The sequence below is a fragment of the Lagenorhynchus albirostris genome, chromosome 3 (genome assembly GCF_949774975.1).
Source record: "Lagenorhynchus albirostris chromosome 3, mLagAlb1.1, whole genome shotgun sequence".
NCBI lineage: Eukaryota > Metazoa > Chordata > Mammalia > Artiodactyla > Delphinidae > Lagenorhynchus > Lagenorhynchus albirostris.
The window spans coordinates 13,034,019-13,058,736 of record NC_083097.1 but is presented as its reverse complement, the minus strand read 5'-3'; the positions used below and the strand labels follow the sequence as shown (position 1 = coordinate 13,058,736).

At 38.5% G+C, this 24,718-nt stretch overlaps 1 long non-coding RNA gene across 1 annotated transcript; it reads left to right on the top strand.

Moving 5' to 3' along the window:
• Positions 1-11,630: 11,630 nt before the first annotated feature.
• On the top strand, positions 11,631-23,667 carry LOC132517978 (uncharacterized). Its single transcript, XR_009539852.1, has 3 exons — positions 11,631-11,726; positions 22,735-22,860; positions 22,970-23,667. It is a non-coding gene; the product is annotated as an uncharacterized LOC132517978 (long non-coding RNA).
• The last annotated feature ends 1,051 nt before the right edge of the window (positions 23,668-24,718 follow it).

The following is a 24,718-nucleotide window of genomic DNA, read 5'->3' as shown; positions in this document are numbered from 1 at the left end:
TGAACAATTTTCTTCTAAAGAGACTAAAATGAGAAAAAAATGTCTTTTATATTTATCCACTTACTTACAATCTTTAAGCCTCTTCATTCCTTTTTTTAGATTCAGATTTCCATCTCTTATTTTTCTCCTAACTGAAAAACTTTCCTTAAGAGGTCTTATAGTATAGACTTGCTGGAAATTACTTTTTAAATTTTGGCTTAACTAAAAAAGCTTTTGTTTTGCCTTCATTTCTAAAAGATCTTTTTGCCAAGTATAGAATTTTCAGCTAACATTTTTTGATCCTGTTCTTCAAAGACATTTTGCCATTGTTTTCTGGCTTGCATTATTTTCTGCTAAGAAATATGCTGTCATTATTATCTTTGTTCCTCTATACTTAACAGGTCTCTTCCTTTCTGGCTGCTTTTGAAATTATCTTTTATTCATTGGTTTCCAGGAATTTGATTATGATATCACTTGGGATGATTTTCTTTATGATTCCTTTATAGGAGTTTGTTGAACTTCTTGAATGTGTAGCTTTATATGTTTCATCAAATTTGTAAACCTTTGACTGTTAATTTCCCCATTTTTTTCTGTTTCTCCTTCTCTCCTTTTGGAACTCCAACTATATGTTTACTAAACTGTTTGATATTGTCACTCAAGTCACTGACTCACTGAAATTATTATTTTTTCTCTCTGTACTTCATTTTGGATGCTTCCATTACTATGTCTTCAAAATAACTAATTTTTTAAAAGTTAGTGACTATTTCATCTAATTCTATCCTGTGTACTATCCATTTTAGATGTTATATTTTTCAACTTTATAAGTTCCCTTTCATTTTGTTTTAATCTTTCATTTCTTTATCATAATCATGTTTCTTCTCTACCTTCTTGAACATACGGAGCATATTTACAATAATTGTCTTAACGTTCTTCTTGTTGGCTAGTCCCGTCATCTCTGTCATTTCTGTGTCTGTGTCTATGGGATTTTTTTTCTTATGGTTATAGGTTATAGTTTCCTGTTTTCTCACATATCTAATAATATTTGGTGGCGGGCGTGGGGGGGCTGCAGGATATCATGAAGTTTACAGTTTGGTTTGGGACGCTAGATTTCTTCATTTTTCTTTGTACAGTTTTGACTTTTTGTGGTTCACACTCAATATTATTTGAAATCAGCGTGCTCCTTTGAGGCATGCATCTCTGCCTTGTTAGGGCATGCCAGAGCACCGTGCAGTTTAAGGCTGATTTCATCCCACTATTAAGGCAATACCTTTTTGTGGACTCTACTTGCTCAGTCATTTATTACATGCCTTTCTACTCTGGCCAGTGGGCACATGAACTATTCTCAGCTCGGTGTGGACTCTGGGATTTGTTCTGTCTATAGCTTTTCAGTGAGTGATTTTTTTTTTCCCTCCAGCCTTGGGTATTTTCCTCTCCTGCATATGGGGATCAATACTCAGTGAAATAGTTAAGGTATTATCTCCACAAATATCCAGATCTTTCTTTACGGAATTCGCTCCTCTATGGCATTCTTTCCTGAAGATTCTAGTCAACTCTGCCCCCATGAAAGGGACAAAACCGGGGGGGAGGGGCGGAGAGGAGGGGAAAAAAAAAAGAAAGGGACAAAGCCTCCAAACTTTGTCCTCCCAACTCAGAAAGACTGGTTGGCTCTGTTTGGGTTCCTCTTCCCTTTGCTACACCCTAAAATTTTATCCAGATAGTGAGCTGATGCCATTATATGGATCACCTCATTTGTTTTTATTTTCTTGGGAATCACAGTGCTGCACTGCCTTTTGTTCAATGTCTGAAATCCACTGTCTAATATATATACTGTCCAGTTTTCTAGTTGTTCAAGGGAAAACCATTACTGTATCATGAGAAGAAGCAGAAACAAAAACCTCCTCATAAAGAGCTTTAATGAGGGCTATAAGGATCTTTGACTTTATCTCAAATGTAAATATAAGTCACTGTAAGATATTAAGAAAGAAGATGGCATAGTCAGAGCAAAATTAGGAGAAGAGTTTGGACACTTTCTCTAGGACTTTGTCAGTGTTCATTCTTTGAGAGGAAACAGAGCTTGACATCAGTCCGAGAAAGGGAACTTTGATGCAGTAAAACAAACAAACAAACATACACTGCATTTGGAGTTAGAATGCTTAAAGAGAGTGAGTCCTGGTTCTGCCAGCTACTAATTATGTTGCCTTAGAAATTTTAATGAGTTAATAACTTAGTAGGTGACACAGGTCAATGAACTTGTTTCTTCACCAGCAAAATGATGGTAAAACCTACTTTCTCACAGGCGTCCTGGGAGAAGCAGTCGGACATAAGAATGGTCAGATTAATAGAAGTCAGGATGTGAGAGTTCTAATTGCATTTGAGCCACTAATGTGCTGTGTCAACTGCAAGTGTGGAAAGATTACCATTGGCAGGGACCTTATAATTAATTAATTTTAATACCTTTAATTTATGAATAAGAAAATTCAGACCTGAACTTTTCTATGTAATTTATCATTTTTTTCACTGATAAAATTATTCCAAGATTTCAGGATTTGGAAATGAAAGCATCTTCCAGAATTCAAGTTTTGACAAACAAAAATGCAAAGTTTTATTCATATTTTAAAGGGTAAAAGAAAGGCTCTTAGTATAGGCTATGACTTCATTGCAAACATATAGTCAAGGTGACCCTAAATTCTTTTGCTTATGAATATGGGTGATAAAGTTGGGAACTGGCCAGGAATGTGGAGGGAAGGCAAATAGCTCACTTCCCCCCGGAGAAAGTATGAATTAGTGATAAGAAGCACAGTGCTAAATATTTTCCATATCCTATACCACAATTTAGAAGGAATAAATTGAAATGTCATCATAAACTAAAGATACAACTACTATCAAACACTTAAAATATTTGTGAGAAAACTTGAGATGGGAATTCAGTGGAATCCCAAAGTCAAACTCTAATTCTGTTAAGAAAGTTTGGTTAAGACCTGCTTTTATGATTTCTAGCTTAGTGGCAAGCCATAGTCCCTTTGTACTTATAATATTAAACTGATACTTTATATCATTTACCCTCTTACCTCTCTTCATTAAAAGTGAGTTTTTATAGTTTCTGCTTCCAGGAATATGAAGTAAGTATACTTTTCCCTATTTCACCTGCTAAGTACAATTAAATATAAGATATAAAATAAATGTAAGAATACTTTGAAAGATAGAGAGAAGGTGGTGGTCAGGGTGGGATCTCAGGATCTAAGGACCAATATAGAGGTGTCCTCTTGCCTTGTACATCCCAATTGGAAGTGAAGAAGTCAGAAACCTGTAAACACCAAAGGATACAGACAACACCCCCCCAAATCCCACTTTCTCTGCCAAAAGACCAGAAAGTGGGGAGTCTCTCACCAGCAAAGTGTGAGTGGGGAGCCTAGACTTCCATCCTCACCAGGCCTTAACGAGATGCCCCAAACTCTTGCTGGGGTAGTTTCAGAGAAGGCTAAGTAGGAGGCTGAACTTTATCAAACCCAGTAGTAATGAGGGGCCTTCCACCACCCAGCTGGAGTGATGTCAGAGGAGGCTGAGTAGAGAGTCAGAACTCTCACCCCTGCTCAGCATGGGATCATTAGAGGCCAAGTGGGGAGAGTACTGGACCTTCCTATCCCTCCAGCCAAGTTAAGATACTTAGCTGGGAGTGAAAATTCCCACAGCTGCCCAGCACTAACAAGCTTCCTCTCCCCTCAGTATCAAAGAAGGGAACCTGGCTGTCTGTTCCCACCCAGAAGTAATGAGGCAGTCTCCTCCTCATTTCTCCTTCAAGAGTGGTGCCAGAGAAAGCAGCTAAAACAAGAGGTTCAAATAATCCAGACTTTCGGGCTTCCCTGGTGGCGCAGTGGTTGAGAGTCCGCCTGCCGATGCAGGGGACACGGGTTCGTGTCCCGGTCCGGGAAGATCCCACGTGCCGCGGAGCGGCTGGGCCCGTGAGCCATGGCCGCTGAGCCTGCGCGTCCGGAGCCTGTGCTCCGCAACGGGAGAGGCCACAACAGTGAGAGGCCCGCGTACCGCAAAAAAAAAAAAAGAATAAATAAATAAATAAATAAATAATCCAGACTTTCATAACGCAGTCCCCCAAATGTCCAGATTTCAATAGAAAAATTACTCATCATACTGAGAATCAGGAGGATCTCAAGCTGAATAAAAAGACAATCAATAGATGCCAACACCAAGATGGTAGATACTAGAATTATCTGTCCAAGATTTAAAGCAGTCATCATACAAATGCATCGATGAACAATTATGAACATGATTGAAACAAATAAAAAATACAGATCCTCAGCAAAGAAGTAGAAAATACGAAGAATACCTAAATGGAAATTTAGAACTAAAAATACAATAACAGAAATTAAAAACTCAGAGGACCAGATGAGGAGCAGAATGGAGGGAACAGAGAAAAGGAGGCATAAAAGGATGATAGAACAATAGGAATTACTCAATCTGAACATCAACAAGGATAAAACACACTGAAAAAAGGAAATGAACAAAGCCGCAGAGACCTGGGAGACTGTCATAATTTATCGTATGTGGCTACTTGCCTAAGCCGTAGTATCCAGATCACTTGTCAAACATTATTTTAGATATTTTTGTGAAGGTATTTTTTAGATAAGATTAACATTTAAATCAGTAGACTTTGAGTGAAGCAAATTACTCCCCATAATGTGAGTGGGCTGCATGCAATCATTTGAAGGTCTTAATAGAAAAAAAAAATTACCTCCCCTGATAAACAGGGAATTCTGCCAGCAAACAACTTTGGATTTGAGCTGCAACTCTTGCCTGGGTACCCTGCAGATTCTGGATTTGCAAAACCTCCACAAATATGTGTGTCAACTCCTTAAAATCTCTCTAGATAGATAGGTAGATAGAGATAGGCAGGAAAGAGGGCTGAAAAAGTACTGAAAGAAATGATGGTGGAAAACTTCACAAATTTAGCAAAAGACATAAAATACAGATTCAAGAAACTGAGTAGAACCCAAACAGGATAAAGTCAAAGAAATCCACACCAAGAAATGGTAGAGTCAAATTTCTGCAAACTAGAGACAAAGACAACATCTGTAAAGCAGTGAATAAGGAAATGATACCTTTTCTACAGGGGAAAAATAATTCAAATGACAATGGATTTCTCTGACCAGATATCGCGGAAGCCAGAAGGAAGTGCCACAGTGTTTTTCAAGGGCTAAAAGAAAAGAAATATTAAGCAGAAACCAACCATACTGGCATCTTGATTTTGGACTTCTAGCCTCCAGATGATGAGAGCGCAATTTCTGTTGTTTAAACCACTCAATTGTATTTTGTCATGGTAGCCTGAGCTGCCTACCCAGGGAGAAAGTGGGTTAAGGGTACACAGGGTTTCTCTCATTTCTAACAACTTCATGTGAATCATCTTCAAACATCTCAAAATAAAAAGTTTAATTAAAAAGAATAAAATTTTACATAAATACCCTGAAAATTAATCTTGTTTTAAAACTGTTTTTAGAATGTCTTTGCATTCCATAATACCTCCCATTCATATGGTTCTTGACATTGTTCCAGGTGTTTTTAGACAATACCTCTCACCAGAACTTGGTTACCTGCTGGGCAGCCACTGTTGCCCTTTTAGACATGAGGAATCTGCAACTTCCAGACGTGAGCTAGCTGGAAAATAGTTGCATAACAAATAAGAGTTGAGGCTTTGGCCGTGACTCAGGGACTTCTTCCATTACAACTAGACTACCTTGGAATCACGAGTTTGCCTAGCCATCGAAGAGGATGAACTACCTCTATATCCCTAAGAATACAGTGAAAATCAATGTAGAATTATATAGGAATATATTAGGTCCAGGCCGACAGTATCAGGAGCAGTGTGACTCTCCAAATCCCAAGGAGTAGTCAAAGTTGACTTGACTGGTCCTTGATTGAAGATGCATCTGGACAGGACACCTCTGAGAAGGCAGAGGAAGTGCAGGTTCAAGGGCTTCATGAGCACACAAGAGTTAACTTCCAGTTAGTTATTCTAGCTCCAGCCCTCCAGATGAGGCTTTCCTGTGCACACCCTCTGCATGTAGAACTTGTAGAAAAAACTGTCTCCACAGAATACGTTCAAGTATAACTATGTAAGGAATGTATGGGGGAAAGTAGTGATTCTCTGTTTGCTTTTCATTAGGAATGGATTCCTGGTATTCACTGTCCCAAGCAGAAAATCAAGGCTGATTCCTAAAAACCAACTGTCTTTACTTTGTGGGCCTCGGCCAGGTTTATAGAAAATATTATGTGATGCAAAAATAATGGAGCTGGGCTTAGAGTCCTCTAACTCCAGCTGCACTCCCTGTGTTGGGAATCGATTTGAATGGCAGGTTCTACCTTTCAGCCAAGAGCCCAAGGTTTTATTTAGCATTTGAGAATTCAGGACAGAAAGAACTTCCCGGGTAATTGTTATTTTGTGAAAACACACAGTAAGCTAAATTTACTGTAGCAAGAGCCCTTTCAAATGTAGAAATCAGTGTGTGTATGTGTGACAATTCATGGCACTTGGCTCACTGTTATTACTTTAATTTCCTTTTTCAGGCTATAAACCACCAAGGTGCTTTGACAAGAGGCTTGTTAAATGTAGATCGGAACTAAGTTATTCACTGTGTTGAGTATATCTATGAAAACCAAAATTTATCTTTCAGGTAGTCTGATGACTCACTTGGATCTTTCATACAAGAGAACCAAATAATCAGATGATTCCCAATGTTCACCTGAACGTTTTACTTGATGGAAGTGCCACAAGCCACAGTCAACTAACGTTAAATTAGTACATCTTGGGGCATCACAGTTACACCTTTGCCCAGCTCTACCATCAGGAGTTATATCTACTGTCATCACAACCATACTTCAGAAGGCCACTTGAATAGTGAACAGCGACTTTGATCAGGGCATTTATATCATCTAGATCTGTTAGTTTCTTAATTTGCTAGTAATAACAATAGCTACTACTTATTAAATTGTAATTATTTGCCATGCACTGACGTAGAGGCTATGCATGTATTATCTCATTTAATCCTCACAAGAACTGAAGAGGTGCATTGGATTGGCACAGTATTACAGATGAGGAAACTGACCAGGTAAGTACCAATCCTGAGATTTCATGTCTGGCAAGTATGGAGGTGGGAGTTGAATACAGGTCTGGCTCTCAAAACCCATGTTTTTTTTCTCCCATTCAACATGTTGCATTGACACTAAAACAGGACCCAGAGATTACTGTGTTGAAACCAAGTGTTAGAATATTGAATTCTGATTCTGAATCCCTACAGTTTTTAAAACCTCAAAAGCTGCTGTGATATGCCCCATGTGTAGCAAATTAGAGGAATCCATTACGCTGATTTAAGTATCTTTGAACAGTTTTTCAGTGTTACCTTTATTAGTTGGTGACATTTTATCTCACTTGTTTTAAGTCCTGGACATTTGGCTGGTCAATATTTAGTGCCTTCAGGAAGTGTATTCTGATGACAAGAACATAAAGCAATTTAAACCAGGAGACCTGGGCCCCAGTTTTATTTTCACATTAGTTTTGCAGTTGTGAAATTAGACAAGTCAGTTCAGCAATCTGTGCTACAGTTTTTTTATGGGTCAAAGGGACATAATATCTGCATTACTTTACCAGATAGGAATGTTCTCAGTTGAAAGCAACAAAATACATGAATAACAGTAGTTAAAGCATAAGGATATTGATTCTTTATTTAATAAAAAGTTTGGAGATGGGAGGCCTAAGAATAGAGCAGCAACTCAACAACGGTATCAAGGACCCATTCTTTCTTATGTCCATTGTACCCTATCCACTATTTGCTGGTTTTCCATCCTTGTTGTCTTATGATTGCAAAATGGCTGCTGCAGCTCCAGTATCATATCCACACTTGACAAAGAAAAGAATAAAGAAGGAACAGAACTAATTAAACTCTCCTTTGGAGCTGTTCTTTTAATCAAGAGGCACACTCAGAAATCCCATGGCACACTTTCCCTTATGACCTCATTGTCAAAAATTAGGCCATTTGGCCACCCACCCCTTACTGAGAGGCCAAGATATCAAGTGTCTGGTTTTTCAGCCTTGGTACTGGAAGGCAGAAAGGGAGAGAAAATGGTTCAGGATGATTTGTTTAGGTAACCATCAGTATCTCCCACATTCATGACATCAAGGGATTTGTTTACTCAAAACAAACTTTCCTCTTTATTCCTCTTCATCCAAAATAATTTGTAATCAGTATTGTAGACATTGTGTATATCCAACCATATTTTGCTAGGTAATGTTTCATATACGTGAACCACAAAAATGCAAAGTGGATACCATATATATTCAAGAAATGAATTATTCCCATGCAGGAAAATGCTCACCTGTGATCTAATGCCCGATACATTTTTCATGTCACCTCTTACGTTTGTGTTCTCTTCCTGTTTCAGTGAATAGTAAACTAGATGTGAGCTATGTATAAATAATGCCAGAGCATCTGGATGAAATGGGAAAAAAAATCAATTATCTAGATGTTTTGTCTACATAATATCAAAACATGTAGCACTGTGTAGACAAAACATCTAGATGATTGAATATTTTACTTTTCATCCAGACAGTTTGTTGTCATGCGGACAAAAAGTACTGCCAAGTTAGGGACATAAGAAAAAAACAGGATATAGCAAAACTTGCCTGATTTGTAGAGTTCAAGAATTGTTGCTTAGCTTATTATGAGAAAGGAGGACAATTGATGAGATATTGTGTCAATTAATTTTTAAAAATGCTAGGCTTTACTGGAATAAGCTTCTTACTGCATGTTCACAGTGATCATGATAAATGGTGGTTCTATTCTGAGACACTTAATAGAAAACACACAAACCACTTTTTATACAACATTATGTTTATTTTACAAATGAAGCAATGCATTCACAGAAAAGAACAGTGACTACTAAAGCACTCATTTATATCCTGGAAGAACAAATATAGAAATAAATTCTAGTTGTTGTCTAATCATGGGTCTAATCATGGGTCAACTCATCAGCCCAGATTCAGTTCCAATTCAATAATTATTTCCCTTTGCTGTTCCAGGTACTATGCTGGTCACTTTTTCATATGTAAGTCATCATTTAATTTATTCTACATTAATTTTGTGGGGTTCCTATTGTAATTCCCATTTTTTAAATGGGAATCTGGGTGTTAAATATAAAGAAAAATCTCCAAAATCTCACAGGTTGATTATGTCTGCAAATAACATGGTACTAAAAAAATTTGTTTTTCATTTAGCATGACTTATTTTGAGTTGAATAAAGAAACGAGAGTCGTAGAAGACCAAATTTCTAGTTTGGTGTTACGATTCCTAAAAAAGCTGGGAAATATGGCTAAATGCACTGTCATTCTATTTTGTTTTGTCTATTGTAATATATATATATATATATATATATTCTTTTTTTTCCATGTTCTAAATCCAGTATACCTAATTGAGAACTAAAGTTGACAAAGAGGGATATTAGTATTCAACAGGAATCTATTTTATCCTTGAAGAACCTGATAGAGCAATATCCTTAAATACTATCTGGAGGGCCTCGCTGAGATAACAAATTAAGTTTTATGACTCACTATTCCCACTGCTTCTTAAGCAGACTGTTCCAAATTCAATACACAGAGGTCACTAGGGGAACATTCAGTCTTCAAAGTCAGCCTTCTGTAGTCTCTTATTTTTCTGGCAGTGACTTAGCTGGATGTGGTAGTAACTGCGAGCTAGGAGAACTCTGGAGCCAAAATTTGTGTGATCAGGACCCAGTGGTCTGAGATTTTCCAGGTCAAAAAACTGTCAAAAATACCATCAGTAAGGGGATGGGTCTGAGCCGTAAAGCAGTAGAATTTTCAACTCGGGCCATCCTTGTGATAACCCCTGAGTCCTGCAGCCACTTTGTTTAATACAGATTTTTCTGATTTATGACTGTGGTATTAGGGCTGTCACAAGTCTCTCTCTCTCTCTCTCCCCTCCTTTTTTTTTTAACAGAAAAAACTCACATCAAATTCCAGTCAAGAAGCTTCAAGGTAAACTCCGCTATGCAGCGCGTTCGTGCATTTTCCAGCGTTACGGTTCAGCTTCCGATTAAGGCAATATGTTTAAAACCTGTATTGGGTTTTGGAATTAGATAGTGGTAATGGTCGCACAGCTCTGAAAAAATACTGAAAAGTACTGAATTATACACTTCAAAAGGGTGAATTTTATGGTATGAGAGTAATATCTCAGTTTAAAAACACTGTATTGGAGTAATTCAAATGGCTTCTTGGACATCAAATAGATCTTACAAAACAATATTTTGGTGATTTAAGTGTAAATGAAACAGAAACATATGGAGTAAATTTCTGCAAAATTGCACATGATTTCAAAAATTAAGGGGGAAACGTTCTTGGCAAAACTTAGTTGGGTTTCATCTAACCCAAAATATTTGAAAAATAAATTGAGACATTTCATAAACCAAAATACAGCTGTTTTTTCCATGCAGTATGTATTTGCTATGCACTGTCCTTCTCACTAAGTACATTTCTACTTATATTGGAAGGTACAGTCAGTTCAGGTACCCAGGTACAAAATCATGAATATTTAAGGTATCAGACAGCATAAAGCAAGGTCAAGTTGTGGAAATTTTGCTACGGTATATTAAACAGTATTTTCAAGGAAATATTCCTTACTGAAACAATTAGAGGAGAAAGCCTCTTGTAACTGACTCTGAGTTAAATTCAAAAGCACAGAAAACTGAAATCTCTAAGACTATTCATCAGAGGTTATGCCATCTCCATTATACGTTAACAATCTCTGGGCATATTAAGTACCATTGTCACTGAAAAAGCAGTCTTCTATATGGCTTTATAAAACCCAATCACAAAAATGGTAGATATTTACACCATATATATCAGATTTTTGAAGTTGTCAGACAAAACCTTGAAATCATTTTAAATCCATATATCTATTTTCTCATTTCTCTTCTATTTCATCCTAGACTGCAAACTAAGCAGCAGCTGTGAGTGTCCTTTTCACAGCTGATACATTGTTCATCTTCCCACCCCACCTCCAGTGGAATGTGCTGAGAGGTAAGAGTTCCATTTTGCCTTACTGGAGACATTTCATATACCCACATGGCCAGCTATGTTTTCCTGTAAAGCTGTGGCCAGCTTGGTAATGCACACACTTGAATTTGTTTCCTCCTGTGCTTTTCTCCCTCATTTTTGCTTCACCAGATAGGAAGGTAAACTTTGTTCTACCCTAATTGTAGGCATCTAGGCTAAGATGAAAGCCGTCCCTTGGGATAGGACTTTGTCTGGAGGTGATATGGAGGACAAATGGAGTAGTAACAGTTACTAAATCTTTCATCTAATGATAATTGAAGTGCTGTCAGTGGAAAGCAGGGCATCAGGAGACAATGTGGCTTCTGTTCTTGATTGGTAAGAGGGATGTTGTAATAATAAAGATCGTGGTGAGAAGGAGGATACTTTGTTACCAGTAGAGGACTTGTAAGAAGTAAATGATGGGCTTAGGGCAACAAATTGCCAACTTAAATCACATTTCGAAAGTCCGAGGGCCTCCCTGGCAGCTTTAAAGTGAATGTTCCCTTCCTTCACACAGAGAAGATGAAAATTGAAAATCAGGCCCAGTATCCGATTACCAGCATGGCAGAATTGCAAAGGAAACTAAATGCGCACCGTAGATTTTTCATAATGAAGTTGAGACCTGATATAAAGAGTAAGAATGGGGAATTTTATTTTATTTAAAGTTTTGTTTTATTGGATTGGCCAAAAATTTCGTTCGGGTTTCTCCATAAGATCTTACAGAAATATATTGGAGTACAGTTGATTAACAACGTTGTGTTAGTTTCAGGTGTACAGCAAAGTGATTTGGTTATACATATACATGTACCTATTCTTTTTCAAGTTCCTTTCCCATTTAGGTTATTACAGAACATTGAGCAGTGTTCCCTGTGCTATACAGTAGGTCCTTGTTGGTTATCTACTTTAAATATAGCCGTGTGTATATGTCAGTAGATCAACACATCTAATAATCTTTGTCCCTCAATTACCAGAACTTTATTGGTCAGCAAAAGAAGTCCCCTTACCACCTGCCGGAGGAGAACAAACCCCCCTTGCCTGGAGATTGTACAAAGACTTCACCTGAAGCATGTCTCTCTCAATACGAATCTTTTTTTTTTTTCAAATGATCTGTCCCTACTACTCCTCTCTGTGACTAGGCTAGATGACAACACTTATTGGTCTGAGGCAAAGTAGATGTAATTATTCTAACAGTGGTGATGGAGTGGGAATGGGAATCACAATGTTTTATCCACAGGAATTTACAGCAACTATGTTTGGAAAAGTCAGAAAAGACAAAGAAGTGTTTAGATAACTATGGTGTTACTTGAGTGGTATAATTAAAAAATATCAAAGTCTGATGAACTGAAGGATGATGTCAACAGCTACAATGGAAATTCAAGTTTCCTCACCCTATTTCGAGATCTAAGTTAATTCACAGACCCAGAGCCATTGAAGGGGAATCATGGTAAGTGGAGTGAAGGGTAGGCATTTCCCCAATCCTTCCCCAAAGGGACTCATGGCCAATTTTCAGAGCACCCATGCATTGGGGAAAGAATACCCAAATATTAAAGAGCTGTTAGATACAGAATCTGAGCATCCATTGATCTAATTAGACTTAAAATGCCTTTGTGGTCTTCTGGTAAAGAAGGGCACTTTAAAGAGATTTGAGGAGAAGCAGTAGATGGAGAAAACTTCCAACAATATGGGTGGGGCTAGAACTGAACACCCAGAGTAATTTTTGAAACCAGAGGATAGGGTTGGTGGAGACAATAATTATACATGCCTAGAGAAGTTAGCAAAGGAAACAGTATATGGCACGATGGAGACCGAGAGAGGAAAGAATTTCAATTAGGAAATGGCTTGTCAATAAACATTCTGTAGCAAGATCTCCATTTGTTCTGAGGATTAACTCCTGAGTGTTTATTTCCATTTGTAGAGCAGCAGAAGACAAGTTCTGCCCACGGCGGTTCATGATGAAAAGGCAATTCTATTTTTCTCTCCTTCTTCAGACGTTTCTCACGAAGAGACAGGGAAGCCTTCTTGGAGTGGGGCTAGAACAGGGCAAGAACAGATGCCTGGAGTGAAGTTTTGGCTAGTGGGAATATGGAGCTAACGGACAGACAGATTGGTTTAGCTCTCAGTTACATGCCCTTCTAGCATTATGGCCTTGGGCAAGTGTATTAAAATTGGAAGGGGCCTTGGGAGGCATTAAACAGAAAAGGAATTTTGAAGACTCTTTTCGCCTGGGCTCCCTGGAAAACAGAGCCTGAAGAAAAGTTTACATGCTAACACTTTATCAAATTATGCAATCCCATGCATAAGCAAGGGAAAGAAGAAGTGATTCAGGGCACAAAGAGAAGGCAAAAGCAAATATGGGGTTACTTTACCCAGATGACCACATCATCCCAAGAAAATACAACTCTTTCCTTGGCCAAATAAGAATTTTATAAATTATTAAAATTAAGAGGTGAATTTATCAAGGTCAGTGTAAAATTAAATTAATTTACATATATCAGCAACAAACAATTAGAAAAGTAAATAAATTGAGAAAAAAAGGAAAGGTTGTACCCATTTCACTGTTAGAGTAATCTACATCCCACCTACTTCCATAAACAGAGTCTAGAGTATACATGTTTACAATCAGCTCTGAATTTTCAGTTACACAGAAATGTCCTCAGAAAATATTCAAGCAATTTCCCTGAAAAAGATTGTGTTGGTAAATAATGTCCTGTGACCATTTGTAGAGCCTTATTAAATTATCCTCTGATGGTTGATATCTTTGGTTTTCAAGAAAACAGTGTATCTTCCACAGTAATCTTCTCCAGGTTCTTAATTGAGGCATCTCTCTGGTCTACCTAAACATCTTCATCATACAACCCAGATAAATCTCATCCTTTCTTAGCTCTCCCCAATATAGCACCTGTATTCTGTTTGGTCCTTCTCCACCTGGGCCTCTGTCCTACTTCTATGACTCCTTAGGACTTCACAGAGCTTCATGTAACACAAGCCTGTTGAAGTTGGAAGTCAATGTGTGTATCAACAAGAGATTATGATATTGACATAAATATAGACACAGAGATTTAAGTAATTGAAACAAGCCATTCATGTTTAAACAACATGAAAATAACAGCTTCCCCTCCCTGAGCTATCACTATTAATACAAGTGTTTTCCAGTCTGTTATAAAACTCATCACCAGCGCCAGCTCTCACTTCTTGGTTCCTCCTAAGACACTGGGTCTATTTTCCTTGATGAATGTGAATACTTTTTTTTAAAGGACCCTCTTTTAAAAGCTGGTAAACTACAGACTTAAAACGTATTTTCAGTTTCCCAAACTTTTTCTACAATCTAACCAGAGAGTCATGCAATGCTTTTCTAAACAAAATGCTATAGCGTTTTAACCTTCAGATAATCTCTCTGAAGAGTGTATAAAAAATTTGGAGTGACCAAAAAGAACTATTTTGAGAATTGTTTAAATAGCGCCAACCTTCGGTCACCTACGCCACCTACCTGTGTATAAAATTCTGACACTGCATTGTACATGTGTTCATAATAAACTCACAAAGTATTTAGATCTGTGTGAAATTTTTCTTTTTTCTTTTTTTTTTCCTTAGCTAAATATAGTGGAAAGCGAAAAATATTTATTCGGTGAAAATGTCACATTTTGTGAGTCATTCATTCAACATTGTTTGGTTAATTTGATTTTGTTGGGCATTTTTATAAATCCGATATATTTACCCAGAGGACTTTTGGCACTGGCAGCATATTAAAATCAGCAGAAAAATAGCTATCTAGCCTAGGATTGAGAAGACTCAATTGCATCCAGATGAGGACCAAATCCACTTCACGTTTCCAGAGCAAATAAAATTAATTGTGTCAAAAATTAATCCTTTGGAGACTTCTGGAATGTTTATTTATTCCCATTCTAATTACTGTGGTATTTTAGCGACCCTATTTTGCATTATCTACACATTCTCTCAACTTCCTTCTTGTTTAACTTCTTGTTCATTATCCTCCTTATTTCTGAGTCAGATAGTTTTTCTGAACCCACAATTGAAATGGAGAATTGAGGCAAATATATAGGGGATTTGAGTAAAGCAAAACCACATATTTTTCAAATTTAGATCTCATTTTGGACCCCCAACTAATTGTTTGACTCCGTGCTTTCCTTTATCCAGTGTGCCTCATCAGAGAATCCTCCTTAAACACTCTTTTGCAACTTATCTGTCCAAGGTTAGGTGGGCGTCTTTGAATGCCCAGTGTTGGGACCCTCATGTGGGTGACTTCCATGCAAGAGAAAAGGAGAGAGTTTAGATTGATTACCTGTTGGTCAAAGGGCACAAACTTCCAAGTAGAAGGTGAATAATTTCCAGAGCTCTAATGCACAGCAAAGGGATAATAGTCAACAACACTGTGTTATATACTTCAAAGTTGCTAAGAGAGTAGATCTTAAGTGTTTTCACCACAAAAAAGAAACCATCACTATGTGACATGATTGACGTGTAAACTAATGTGACTGTTGTCATCATATTGTATCAATGCAATATCAACATATTATATGATATATCAATGTCTCAAATCAACACATTGTTCGCCCTAAACTACAGAATGTTATATGTCAATTATACCTCAATTTAAATAAAATTGTATAAGTGAATGAATTGGCTAGTCTATGAGCCATTCCAGGAAAAAAAAAGGTAATTATTCATTAATTATAACTTAGTTTGGATCACAAGAATTATTTCTAAATTTGATTTTATTTATTACTCTGGCCTTTCCCTAGATTAGACCCAAAGACAAATAATAAACATAGTAAAATAATATGAAACAAGTTGTAAGGGCAATTTCCCTAAGGAAGTTCTAGAAATGAGCTGACAAATGGAGCATCTCTGAAAGAAGTACCAGTCTTCTAAGGTGGGCCCTGGAAGAATCATACCTCTGAGGATGAAAAAGCCTCCATGAACCTGTCTAGCAAACAAAACCACAGTATTAATCCTGCAGCGATAGTTCTTTTATTCAGACTTACACTGTGTTTTTACTTCCTCTGCATGAGATTTGACTCCCCAACATTTCTGCATAGTCGTGTCCTCCTGCATTTTCAGAATCCTCCATAAGTTCAGGGTAGTTCTAAGTATATAATAAGATCGCTAAATTCGTACATTGGCAGATTTTTTAATACATTTCTTTATCTGCTTTTGGATCAACTAGATAAATTCAGACAAAATTTATTTGCTTTAATCTATTCAAACAGAATCTTGATTTGAAAATAGGTCCATTTTTATCACTTAAATGAACTCAGTAATCTATTTAAAATAATTAGTATGAATTATTTTTAAACCGGAGTAAAAATGCAGCCGAAATATCTATAGATAGAGTCTTCCTATTTCTTTGGCTATATTTAGCAACTTCTATTTGCTATATTGCTTCCTGTTTTAGTACCAATAAGCAGGCTGATGTGCCTTATGTAAATGATATGCTGAAGAAATTTATTGTAATTTAGAAACTTCTGTTAGGCATAAATCTGTTACTTTATACAATGCCAGTTGCAATAGGCTAAATTAAAATTCATGTAGCTTCGCTTCATACACCCTTAAAAAGAATCTAAAGACTATCTACACAATGTCAAATAGTTGGAAAGGAAAAGACACCTAAAAATGAAGTAATTCATTGTTATAGCTATGAAGAAGTATTTTTGATGTCATATACTCCAGACATGTATAGTTAGTCCAAAAGTTTCAATTTTCTTTCAAGTGTTTTATATTGGGTGTGGCATCATGTAGATAGACTTTATCCCTTGAGGATTTCAAGCACTAATCAGGGACATGATATTTATCCACATAACTAACTTATTAGTCTGTTCAGGCTACTATAACAAAATGTCATAGATTGAGTAGCTTATATACAACAGAAATTTATTTCTCACAGTTCCAGAAGCTGGAAGTGCAAGATCAAGGTACAGTCAGAATTGGTGTCTGCGTTGGGGCGGGGGGGGCCGCAGCTAATTCCCTGGTTCATAGTCTTCTCACTGTGTCCTCACATATCAGAAAGGGCAAGGGAACTCCTTGGGGTCTCTTTCATAAGGGCACAAGTCTCATTCACGAAGGCAGAGACCTAATAACCGCCCAAAGGCCCTCACCTCCACACTTCATCATGTTGGGGATTAGGTTTCGACATAATTTGGTGAGGATACAAATATTCAGTCTATAGCACCTAGCAAGTGTTTGCTTTGTACCACCAGCTTTGTGCAAATTTGTGAAAGCATTCTTACATTGGGTTGGTTTGAATAATCTTTAAGGTATCTTCCCAGACTAAGATTCCATGATTTGAGATGAGCCCAAAACAAAACAAAATTCCATTGAAATGAGTCAAAGTAGAATTTTTTTTAAAATAAACATTTATTGAACACCTACTTTGTACCAGTAACTCCTGTTACATCACCTCATTATTGTGGATGCTGTGAGGCACTTCTCAGATGCCTATTCAGGACTGGCATACCCATTCCCCCTGCTGCTGGGAGTGTTGACAACTGTGCTGGAAGCGACTTCCTTCTCTAGAAATTGCCCTTGACCAGAGGGGCTGCCCCACTTAAGTTTATGCCTCCTTCCTGGGGGAACCCGATCCAATAGCTAGACAAAGACCTTCCCGCTTTGCCTCACTTTGGGATAACTGAAGACCATCCCTGTTCTTGGAGAGCCCCTCCTGGATCAGCTGCAGCCTCTTTTGCATCTCAGTTCAATGTCTCCCTCTGTCTCTTACTGCCTCCCTCACTTCTGGACAAGTGTTTTCGCTGGTGCAGCCCCGATCAGCCTCCAGCTTAATCAACCTCAATGTCTTTTCCAGGCAACCCGACCTAAGACCCTCATTTGGTATTTGCATACTATTTGGTGTCTTATGGCAAGTCAGCACTTTTTTTTTCATAGTTGGGATGAAGATAATAGTTCAGCAGGAAAAAGCTTTTCAAGGAGGGTGTGCTAAAACTCACTGGGCAGTAACAATTAAGTTGTTACACAGCAACATCCCAGGCACGTGCCGACAGTGCTCTGCAGAAAGTGCCGTATTCCAGATGGTCCACCATTTGGCTCCAACCTAGTTTGAAAGAGATTCATTCTACCAAAATGAATAGAGTTTGATGGAACTCCCCCGGTTTCAGAGTGAAAACAGAACACAGAAGTCAATAAAGAGAAAACTCAGATGACTGAGGCTGAAAGTGCAGGACTATGCAAAAAGAAAGTACTAGAAGACGTTTCCGAGTAAAAAGGGAAGTGATGTAGGTATTTAGTAGAAACAACACCTCCAGAGACTACAGATGTTATCTTAACAGTGAGTTTTCAGTACATGTACACGTGGAGACTGGGAATAAGGACAGCTAGGCAAGAAAAAGAATCTCCAACTTGAGCACAAACAGCCTGAGGCAGATAGAAGGGACCCATAGAACCTAAATAATACAGGCGAAACAGATAGCTCTCCTTTTAAAGCAGGTCAGAAACAATCCCATTTCATCCACCCTTAGGTGGGATTTTCTCTGCTCCTTCAAAGGGAAATATTTGACATTAGTATTAGACAAACCCCACTTTTTATATAAACTCACTAAATAGATTATCTTCATAATTCTGTTGTCTCTATTTCCCATGTCAAGGAGCTTTTCTAAATGTTTTCACAGACAAACATTTGTATCCATATGACCTTTACCAAGATTCTGGTGGCTCAGGTGAGTAGGTCCATAGCATCTTTAAATAACTTGGCCTTCAACTGACGTTACTTCTGTCTGGAGTTGCTACCCATTGTATATTCAGAGCGCTGTTCTTTCTTTGTTGACTGATTATCTCCTATTATGCCCAAGATATTGGGAGGTGGAAGAACTCAGATCGGCTTCTGATGTTCCCATTGAACTGCCCTGTGGCTTATAGCAAGACAGTCCACAGTTAAGCTTCAGTTTCTCTGTTTGTCTAACCTGTATCTGTGTAATCTAGATCGGTGCTATCCAATAAAACTCTGACCATGATAGAAATATCCTATATTCTGGGCTGTCCAATGTGGCAGCTATAACCCATATATACCTACTGAACATTTGAAATGTGGCTAGTGCAACTGAGAAATTGAATATTACATTTGTATTTAATTAAATTATATTTAATATAATTTAATGTATATTTAAATGTAAATAGTCGCACGTGGCTGGTAGCTACCATATTATTCAGTGCAGATCTTGGTTGACATTTAAGTGCTAAAACTTTATATTGCTATTATTCCAAGAAGTTTGGAGATTCTGCCATCGGTACAAATAGCTATGAAATTCGATGGCTTCACTGCAGGTAAATATTTGTTACACTGTCTATACTCTTGATGTGGTTTTGCTAACAATTAAGTCTTCTTATAACCTAAAACAGAAGTTGACAAAGTAAGGTCCTAGGCAAATCCAGTCTGCTGCCAGGTTTTGAAAAAAAGAGAGAGAGAGAGAGAGAGAGAGAACCCAACAGCTGTATTGGAACAGTATCATGCCATTTGTTCCGGCATTGTCTCTGACTGCTTTTGTGCTACAATGGCAGAATGGGGTAGTGTGACAGACACTGTATGGCTGCAAAGCCAAAAATACTGCTATCTGGGTTTTACAGGAAAAGAATTGCCTATCGCTGATTTAGAGTAAGGTAAATTTGCTCTTTCATTATATGTTATAATAATTAATTGTTTATCCTTTCTGGTTTTCTTTACTCTGTTTTGAGGGATAAGACTTCTGTATGAGAATGGTGGGCGCCTATTTAATTTTCTTCTCATTTTGACACCAATTAACTGTCATTGGCTCAGTGGGTTAGCACTTCTCCCTGCCTCAGCTTAAATGTTGACAGTCTGATGATGTGTCTTAGGCAGTGACTGTTCCAGTAAGTTGGCCAGATGTTGCAGTAGGCTATTAGTGATTTCAGCGGACTTCAAAATACTTCCAGGTGATTTTCTCTTCTTTTGTAGGAATATCAAGTTCAAGTCATTGATTTTGTTTTTATTCTTTATAAATTTATTTATTTATTTTTGGCTGCGTTGGGTCTTCATTGCTGCACACAGGCCCTCTCTAGTTGCAGAGACTGGGGACTACTCTTCCTTGTGGTGCACGGCTTCCCACTGCGGTGGCTTCTCCTGTTGCAGAGCAGTGGCTCTAGGCGCACAGGCCTCAGTAGTTGTGGCACGCGGGCTCAGCAGTTGTGGCACACGGGCTCAGCAGTTGTGGCTCGTGGGCTCTAGAGTGCAGGGTCAGCAGTTGCGGTGCACGGGCCCAGTTGCTGCACAACATGTGGGATCCCCCCAGACCAGGGCTCGAACCCACGTCCCCTGCATTGTCAGGTGGACTCTCAACCACTGTGCCACCAGGGAAGCCCAAGTTCAAGTCATTGATTTTCAATAGTTTTTGAGATGGGTTCATTCAGAGAGAAAACAATATAAACTGTTGTTCAAAATACAAACATGATGTCCGTTTCTCATTAGCAGCAAGGTTGGGACTTGCATAAAAATTTTTACTGCATCTTTGGATGCTTTTACTTATCCACCCCCAAATCATTACACTTCTCAATCCAAACTCATCATATCTGGTGGCTACTTCAAGGAGGGGCATAGATGATTATTTACATATCAATAAACAAGCTAATATCTAAGATATTAATAAATTTTATTAATACATTAATATATAATGATATACTTAATAATATCTAAGATTTATTTTTTAAATAGTAGGAAAATATCTGTGCCAACATTTTGGTTCTCAGTTTTAAGTCTGCAATTCTTATTTGTTTTTCAGAGTATTGAAAACTCAGTAATCAGCCTTTGGAACATGAGTTCATATGCATGTGGTTCAGCTTTCTGCTGTACTCAACAAGCATGGCCTGATCCTAATGGAGACATTGGCTCCAATAAAAGCAAAGAGAAGCCCACACACAAGGTGTTAAATAACTGGGAACACAAAGGGGCCTCTAATTCATTGATACTAAGTGTATTACATTTAACCTTATTGCCATAGTTGTTCGTCACATTGCTCTCTTTTCCTGTTTAAAGAGCATGGCATTTTCTTTCAAAAAACAACTGGTCTAAAAGAACTTTGCAAACAATGTGATACTGCAATTCCAATCTCCTTGGTTTTCACAGCTCTGTGCTGGGATGAAAATTGGGTTCTTCAACATCATAGTTACAGCTTATAACAAATTCTGTGATGCCATATTGAAAACTAGAAATGTTATAGGGCATAAATATAATTTTGACTGTGTATCAGACTTTGGCTGTTTGGGCTGCTATAAGAAAAATAGTGTGGACTGGGTGGATGATGAACGACAGAAATTAATCTCTCACAGCTATGGAGGCTGGGAAGTCCAAGATCAAGAACTGGTGTCTGGTGGGGAATTACTTCCTGGTACATAGATGGTGACCCACTTCTTTGTTCATAGATGGTAGTCTTCTCATTGTGTCCTCACTTGACAGAAGGGGTTACGGAGCTCTCTGGGGTCTCTTTTATAAGGGCATGAATGCCATCCATGAGGGCTCTGCCTTTGTGATCTAATCACCTTCCAAAGTCCCCACCTCCAAATACCATTACATTGGGGATTCTATTTCAACATATGAGTCTGGGGGGACAAAAACATTCAGTCTATGGCAGTCTCCAGTGCTACTGGGCATCTGTCAAATGGCAGTTTTGTGAACTACTTCCTGCACCGAAATAATCTGTGCTGAGGTGGAAACCTTGGTGTGTGAGCTCAGGTCCTCCTACAGCTTCTGTACCAGCTCTATGGGTAGGGTGCCCTGACAGAGCCGGATGCCCAGGCTGTTGGTGGCAATTGCCAGACATTTTAACGTCTCCTTAACAGCTTATCATATCTTTCTGGCATTTTTCAAGAATATAAATTTTTATATTACCTTGTTTCTCATTTTCCCTCAACATAGTTATGATCATATCTTTCAGGAGAAGATCTTATTTGTCCGTGGACCTTCTGCAACACGTTTATGAAAATACCAGGACCTTTACACTACCTATGAGAGCAAGTTATTATTTTTCAAACTGCAAAGAAAACATAAACACTGGGCTTCCCTGGTGGCGCAGTGGTTGAGAGTCCGCCTGCCGATGCAGGGGACACGGGTTCGTGCCCCGGTCCGGGAAGATCCCACATGCCGCGGAGCGGCTGGGCCCGTGAGCCATGGCTGCTGAGCCTGCGCGTCCGGAGTCTGGGCTCCACAACGGGAGAGGCCACAGCAGTGAGAGGCCCGCGTACCGCAAAAAAAAAAAAAAAACATAAACACTAAAAGATTTTTATGTTTAGTTAAACTTGAAGACAAAACTGTATCTATTTATTCTCTAAGAAACATTAGCACCTAATACTTTCTGAAACTATAGAAATAACATAGAAATTGACCAATAATCAGTTCTTCCCAGGGCTCCTCTAGCACTTTCCCATAACACCAGCAAAGAACTTGCCACCCTGCACTGCCATTCATTTACTGAGATCTGGAAGTTTTGATCGTGGGCAGGGCTAAAAGACCGTTCTACTCATTTCCGCAGGTGGAGCCTTGGCTGCAAAGCCAGCTCTTTGATCGAGGCAGGATGGCCTCTGTGAGAAGATCCGAAAAGGCAATTGTTTACCTGGCTAAGATCACGAGGAAATGGCCCTGTAACACCCCCTGTCTGTGTCACCCACAGCTGCTGGGGAGTAGGCTGTGCAGAGGAACCCTTCTATCAAGGACGTGGACCGCTGACTTCCTTCCAGTTTATTCTTTCTCTTCCTTTCTTCTTTATTTGACTTATAAGACATATTCTCCTAACACTGTAAGAGCTTCTCCTTCTTATGATTTTGCTGTCATTTCAATTTTCATTTTCTTTCTCATGTAAGTCTTAATGATCTCTAATGACTTCCTTTCCCCTGATTGTTTTTCAGCCTTTGTAAAGACAAAGGGAAGATCGTGCATCCAGCCATCTATCCCCTGAAATGCTAAAAAAAAAAAAGGACTAAATTTGATCCTTGGACTGTGCTTGACCATCCAAAGATTCCAAACCTGGAGCAGGTCCCTCAGGCTCACCGAACTACACTCCAGAATCAAGGCCATTGCTGGACTTCAGGAGTTATGACTCAAAACAGATCAACCATATGTGTGATTGAATCTATTACAGAGATACTGTTGAGCATTTTACCCTCACTTGCATGTGTTTTCCATGAGCTCCCTTTCACCATCACTCTTACCAACCACCCAGTGGGGAAATTTCTCTAAGCCCTGGCCTCACCAACCAGCATTTGGTTCATTTGTGTCCTAAGGCCGTTGTACTGGGTGCCAGGAAATGCCAAGCCAAGTACAGAAGTGCGGTGGGGAAGGTGTTAATGTGGTCCCTGCTTTTAGTTTTTTTCTTCTCTTTTCTCTCATTTCTCCAGTTTCCTCATTAAGTGCTTTACCAAATGCGACGTTATAAGCCATCATGAAAAATTTCTGGAAAGATGAGTGTAGATAAAAAGGAAAGAAGAGAGAAAGGAGAGGAAGGGAAAAGGAGAGCAGGAGTGTGGCATTCTCTCTCCTGCTCCAGGGACTTTTCGACAGAAAACTCTCTCTTATTAATCTTTAATTTTTTTCACATTTTCTAAGATAACGGGTTAATGAAAATTATTAAATGTTTAGGTCCTTGATTAATCTCTCCATCATTATTATTTTTAAAGATACTCAAGCCATTGGTAATGCCTTTAAGGTAATCTTTTAAAAATATCACTTCTAAAACGGAATTTTCCAAAATATCTATCAGAAGCTTCAAGTTTGATTTCATTTAGCTTGAACGTTTCCGCATTTTCTTTTAGATGATATCCTTGATTGTGATCCCTTTAATCACATCTTCACACTGAGGTGAATCTCGTGGTACTGCAATGCCTGGGTCCTCTGGACCCGACCCAGCACCTGTAAGCTTCCACTCTGGGGTGAAGGGCAAGCGCTATTTCAACAGTGCAGAACAACACTGAGAATAATTTTAAGCAGAAAATGAATGCTCCTTCATCCTGCTGCAGTTACGGCTAGACAGGAATCATTCATGTTGGTCCTAAGCCAGCCATCCGAGTTGACTTGACGACTGTGCTCAAATGCCAAGGAAACTTTTGTAGACTCACAAGTTCAGAAGTTTCATCATTCCAAGCTTTCTAAAAAGTTGACAATCAGCTTCAGAATCATTTACTCTGTTTACCAGCAATGCTTTGCAATAAAACGCTTCCTAAAGAAGTTTAAAAGTAAAAATATAAACTTTTACTCGGGGAAAGTGATGAGGAAAAAAAAAAGGAAAGGGTGAGATTAGCTATTGACATCATTTGTGGGCCCATAAGCTAGCCTTTGCTACCTTTTCTTTGCTCAACATTCTTCAACTGTATTTTAGTTTCCCAAACTCTCCAAGACGCTTCTCACGGCAGAGCCTTCTCCCAGTTTCCCGCTATTTTTCTCTGTCTGAGTTTTAACTTGCCCTTCAAGTTTCATTCAAATGGACCTTTCTTAAGAAAGCATTCTGTGGCCCTAAGACTAAGTTAGGGTCTTGCTGTTATATGCACGCATGGAAACCTGTACTTTTCCTTTTTAGCATCTATCATTATCATGATCATATATTCAATAGTGCCTTTAGTTTATTCATGGCAGTAACCACATCACTTACCACAGAGCCTGGG